Source organism: Grammomys surdaster, unplaced genomic scaffold, assembly GCF_004785775.1.
Source record: "Grammomys surdaster isolate TR1022 unplaced genomic scaffold, NIH_TR_1.0 371, whole genome shotgun sequence".
NCBI classification, from domain to species: domain Eukaryota; kingdom Metazoa; phylum Chordata; class Mammalia; order Rodentia; family Muridae; genus Grammomys; species Grammomys surdaster.
This window is the reverse complement of record NW_021604790.1, coordinates 4,747,776-4,753,830: the sequence shown is the minus strand read 5'-3', so window position 1 is coordinate 4,753,830 and position 6,055 is coordinate 4,747,776. Positions and strand designations below refer to the sequence as shown.

Sequence of the window (6,055 nt, the reverse complement as noted above, 5' to 3'; positions counted from 1 at the left end):
CTGACACAAAACATCCAGGAAATCTGGGCTACTATGAAAATACCTAATCTAAGAATAATAAGAATAGAAGAATATTAAGAGTCCCAGTTCCAAAGACCAGAAAATATTTTCAACAAAAACCATAAAAGAAAATTATCCAGCCAGGCGGTGGTGGTGCATGCCTTTAATCCCAGCACTTGGGAGGCAGAGGCAGGCGGATTTCTGAGTTCGAGGCCAGCCTGGTCTACAGAGTGAGTTCCAGGACAGCCAGGGCTACACAGAGAAACCCTGTCTTGAAAAACAAACAAACAAACAAAATTATCCAAACTTGAAGAAAAAGATGCCTATAAACATACAAGAAGCTTACAGAATACCAATTAGATTGGACCAGAAAAATATATCCTCCCGCTACATAATAATCAAAATATAAAAATCTACAGGAAAAAAGAAAGAATAGTAAAAGCTGCAAGGGGAAATGGTCAGGTAACATACAAAGGCAGAACTATCAGAATTAGACATGACTTCTCAACATAGACTCTGAAAGGTAGAAGGGCCTGAACATATGTCTTCCAACTTCTAAGAAACCATAGATGCTAACCTAGAGTACTATACTTAGGAAAACTTTCAACCACCAGAGATAGAGGAAACAAGATAGTCCAAGACAAAGATAAATTTAAACAACATCTGTCCACAAATCCAGCCCTACAGAAAATACTAGAAGGAAAACTCCAACCCAAGGAGGTTAACAACACCCAAGAAAACCAACGAAATAAATAATTCCACACCAGCAAAAGCAATAGGAAGAAAACATACACAAATACACACACACACACATCACCAACATCAAAATAAAAGGATTAACGATCATTGGTCTCTAAACATCAGTGAACTCAATTCATTAATAAAAAGACACAGGCTAACAGAATGGATGTGAAAACAGGATCCATCATTCTGCTGAATGCAAGAAACACACCTCAGCAACAAAGATAAACATTGCCTCAGAGTAAAGAGTGGAAAAAGGTTTTCCAAGCAAATAGGCCCAAGAAACAAGCTAGAGTAGCCATTCTAATATTTAATAAATAGACCTTCAACCAAAAGCAATCAAATGAGATGGAGAAGGACACTTCATACTCATCAAAGGAAAAATCCACCAAAATAACATTTCAATTCTGAACATCTATGTCTCAAATGCAAGGGCACACACATTCATAAAAGAAACATGATTAAAGTTTAAATCGCATACTATAGCCCATATATTAATACTGGGAAACTTCAATATCCCACTCTCACCAATGGACAGGTTATCAAAACAGAAACTAAACAAAGAAATAATGAAACTAACCAATTTCATGAATCTAATGGACATAACAGATATCTGAAGAACATTTCACCTGAACACAAAGGAATATACCTTCTCCTCAGAACCTCATGGGACCTTCTTCAAAATTGACCATAAAGTTGGTCATAAAGAAAGTCTCAACAGATATAAGAAAATTGAAATAGCTCATTGAACGCGGAGGCAGCTTGTCGGGCATTTGTGTGGTCTCGTCGTCAGCGCAGCCGGGCCTACACGCAAAGCCACCATGTCTAAGGGACCTGCAGTTGGCATTGATCTTGGCACCACCTACTCGTGTGTGGGTGTCTTCCAGCATGGGAAGGTTGAGATCATTGCCAGTGACCAGGGTAACCGCACCACACCGAGCTATGTTGCTTTCACTGACACGGAACGATTGATTGGGGATGCGGCCAAGAATCAGGTTGCAATGAACCCCACCAACACAGTCTTTGATGCCAAACGTCTGATCAGACGTCAGTTTGATGATGCCGTCGTTCAGTCTGACATGAAGCACTGGCCCTTTATGGTGGTGAATGATGCAGGCAGGCCCAAGGTCCAAGTCGAGTACAAAGGGGAGCCAAAAAGTTTCTACCCAGAGGAAGTGTCCTCAATGGTTCTGACAAAGATGAAGGAAATTGCAGAGGCGTACCTTGGAAAGACTGTTACCAATGCCGTGGTCACAATGCCAGCTTACTTCAATGACTCTCAGCGACAGGCAACAAAAGATGCTGGAACTATTGCTGGCCTCAACGTACTTCGAATTATCAATGAACCAACTGCTGCTGCTATTGCTTACGGATTAGATAAGAAGGTCAGAGCTGAAAGGAATGTGCTGATTTTTGACTTGGGAGGTGGCACTTTTGATGTGTCAATCCTCACTATCGAGGATGGAATTTTTGAAGTCAAATCAACAGCTGGAGACACCCACTTGGGTGGAGAAGACTTTGACAACCGAATGGTCAACCATTTCATTGCTGAGTTTAAGCGAAAGCACAAGAAGGACATCAGTGAAAACAAGAGAGCTGTCCACCGTCTCCGCACTGCCTGTGAGCGGGCCAAGCGCACCCTCTCCTCCAGCACCCAGGCCAGTATTGAAATTGAGTCTCTCTATGAGGGAATTGTCTTCTATACCTCCATTACCCAGGCTCGATTTGAGGAATTGAATGCTGACCTGTTCTGTGGCACACTGGACCCTGTAGAGAAGGCCCTTCAAGATGCCAAACTAGACAAGTCCCAGATCCATGATATTGTCTTGGTGGGTGGTTCTACCAGAATCCCCAAGATTCAGAAGCTTCTGCAAGACTTCTTCAATGGAAAAGAACTGAATAAGAGCATTAACCCTGATGAAGCTGTTGCCTATGGTGCAGCTGTCCAGGCGTCCATTCTATCTGGAGACAAGCCTGAGAATGTTCAGAATTTGCTGTTCTTGAATGTCACTCCTTTTTCCCTTGGTATTGAAACTGCTGGTGGAGTCATGACTGTCCTCATCAAATGCAATACCACCATTCCCACCAAGCAGACACAGACTTTCACCACCTACTCTGACAACCAGCCAGGTGTACTCATTCAGGTGTATGAATGTGAAAGGGCCATGACCAAGGACAACAACCTGCTGGGGAAGTTTGAGCTCACAGGCATACCTCCAGCACCCCGTGGGGTTCCTCAGATTGAGGTTACTTTTGACATTGATGCCAATGGCATCCTCAATGTTTCTGCTGTAGATAAGAGCACAGGAAAAAAGAACAAGATCACCATCACTAATGACAAGGGCCACTTGAGTAAGGAGGATATTGAGCGCATGGTCCAAGAAGCAGAGAAGTACAAGGCCGAGGATGAGAACCAGAGAGACAAGGTTTCCTCTAAGAACTCCCTGGAGTCCTATGCCTTCAACATGGAAGCTACTGTTGAGGATGAGAAACTTCAAGGCAAGATCAATGATGAGGAAAAACTGAAGATTCTTGACAAGTGCAGTGAGATCATCAGCTGGCTGGATAAGAACCAGACTGCAGAGAAGGAAGAGTTTGAGCATCAGCAGAAGGAACTGGAGAAAGTCTGCAACCCTATCATTACCAAGCTGTACCAGAGTGCTGGTGGCATGCCTGGAGGAATGCCTGGTGGCTTCCCTGGTGGAGGAGCTCCCCCATCTGGTGGTGCTTCTTCAGGGCCCACCATTGAAGAAGTGGATTAAGTCAGTCCAAGTAGAGGGTGTAGCACTGTTCCACAGGGACCCAAAACAAGTAACATGGAATAATAAAACTATTTAATTGGCACTAAAAAAAAAAGAAAATTGAAATAACTCCTTGTATCTTCTCAGACCATCATGGATTAAAGCTGGATAGCAACAACAGCAGAAACAAAAGAAAGCCCACATACTCACAGAAACTGAACAATGATCACTGGGTCAGGAAAGACATAAAGAAATTAAAGACTTTCTAGAATTCAGTGAAAGCGAGGGCAAAACATACCCAAACTTATGGGACACGATGAAAGGAGTTCATAGGACTACGTGCCTTCATAAAGAAACTAGAGCTCTTTCTGTTCCGGTCCCAGGCGCTGCAGAAGCCGCGGGTTACCGTGCAGACATGGCCAAGTCCAAGAACCACACCACACACAACCAGTCCCGCAAATGGCACAGAAATGGCATCAAGAAACCCCGGTCACAAAGATACGAGTCTCTTAAGGGGGTTGACCCCAAGTTCTTGAGGAACATGCGCTTTGCCAAGAAGCACAACAAGAAAGGCCTGAAGAAGATGCAGGCCAACAATGCAAAGGCATGGAGTGTAAGCGCAGAGGCCATCAAGGCCCTTGTGAAGCCTCAGGCCATCAAGCCCAAGATGCCAAAGGGCCCCAGCCGCAAACTCAGCTGCCTGGCTTTCATCGCTCACCCCAAGCTTGGGAAGCGGATTCGAAGCTACATGGCCAAGGGTCGTAGGCTCTGCCAACCAAAGCCCAAGGTTCAAACCAAGGCAGAGGTCAAAGCTCCAGCTAAGGCCCAGGCTAAAGCTCCAGCCCAGGCTCCCAAAGGTGCCCAGGCCCCTGTGAAGGCCCCATAGAAAAGGCTCCTGCCAACGTGAAGACAGATGGACTGCCGTGACACACCTACCCACACACTATTTGCAGATGACCAGTGTCCTATGCTGTTTTTACAAATAAACTCGAGGCAAGAAAAAAAAAAAAAAGAAACTAGAGAATTCCAAATACTAGCAATTTAAAACTACACCTGAAAGCTATAGAAAAAAAAAGAATCAAACACACCCAAGAGGAGCTGATAGCAGGAGATAATCAAACTCAGGGCTAAAATCAAGAAATTAGAAACAAAGAGAACAATATGAAAAAACAACTAAACCAAAGGCTGATTCTTTGAAAAACTCAACAAGATAGACAAACACTTAGCCAAACTAATTAAAAGGTAGAGAGAGAGAGTATCCAAACTAACAAAATCAGAAGTAAAAAGAGATGTAACAACAGAAATTGGGGAAAGACAAAGAATCATTAGGTCTTATTTCAAAAGCCTGTACTCCATAAAACTTGAAAATCTAAACAAAATGGATGATTTTCTAGACAGATGCCACTTACCCAAGTTAAATCAAAATCAGGCAAATGACCTAAGTAATCCTATAACTCCTAAGAAAATAGATACAGTCATTAAAAGTCAATAAAAACTATGCCACAGCTATGTGGAAGGACCCTCTTACCCTTAAAGAGAATGGCCCAGACCCGGTTCTCCTATGGGGCCAAGGATTGATATGCCTGTTTGATATCACAGAAGGCACAGCTAAATGGCTACCAAAAAGATTAATGAAATAAATAGATACCCCCACAAAGCCAGGCCCAACCATAAATAAGATGAATAACAATTGACATCCAGGGAAGAGAAGTCTCTGAGAATTCCCTTCTTTTTCCTTTCCAGGTAAAAATGAATCACCCATGATGTCTGCTGTTAGAAGTTCTAATCCAGATGCTGGCCTCTGGACTTATACTACTTAGACCTTTGACGGGCCATTGACAAGAACATCAAACAACTAGAGACTGACATCACTGATCTGAAGAAATCCCTCGATTCGTTGTCCAAAGAGACCTCCAAAAATTGCAAAGGACTTTTTTGGACTTGATTTACCCTTTTACAATAGAAAAGACTGTGTACAGCTCTTAACTGTGCACAGCCCTTAAAGAAGGATGTTGCCTTTACATAGACAAGACAGGGATGGTTAAAGAGAGCATGAAAAAGGTCAGAGAAGGCCCTGAGAAAAGACAGAGAGAGAAAGAGAAAGATGAGAGCTGGTACAAGAACTGTTTTTCAACCTCTCCATGGTTGTCAACCCTACTTCCTCCCATCTTGGGACCATTAACTGGGTTATTTTTGCTTATTTCTTTTGGTCCCCAGGCCTTAAATAGGCTGACTAACTTTGTGAAACAACAGATAATTAATTTGGTAGCAAAACCTATTCAGATACATTATCATAAGTTAGCTATGGAGGACCACGAGACTCAAGATGAGGTTGTTACTCTATCCAGGGTGTTCCCAAAACCCATCTATGCCCAACCTAAAAGAGGGGACTTTCGCCCCTAGACCAAGCAGAGAGGGGCCACCCAGAACCCCCTCTGACTGGTGATTTGAATTCTTGCTTAGGCTGCAAGGCTAAGCACTGCAAGGGAATATAAATAAAAGTTAAAAATATCTCTAGGTTCTCTGAGGGACAAGCCTGACTGCATAGGGGTTGATGTTAAAAATATCCCCTC

General features: G+C 43.1%; 1 pseudogene; it reads left to right on the top strand.

Annotated features, from left to right (window-relative positions):
* The first annotated feature begins 1,499 nt into the window (after positions 1-1,499).
* LOC114632096 lies at positions 1,500-3,597 on the top strand (annotated as a pseudogene).
* The last annotated feature ends 2,458 nt before the right edge of the window (positions 3,598-6,055 follow it).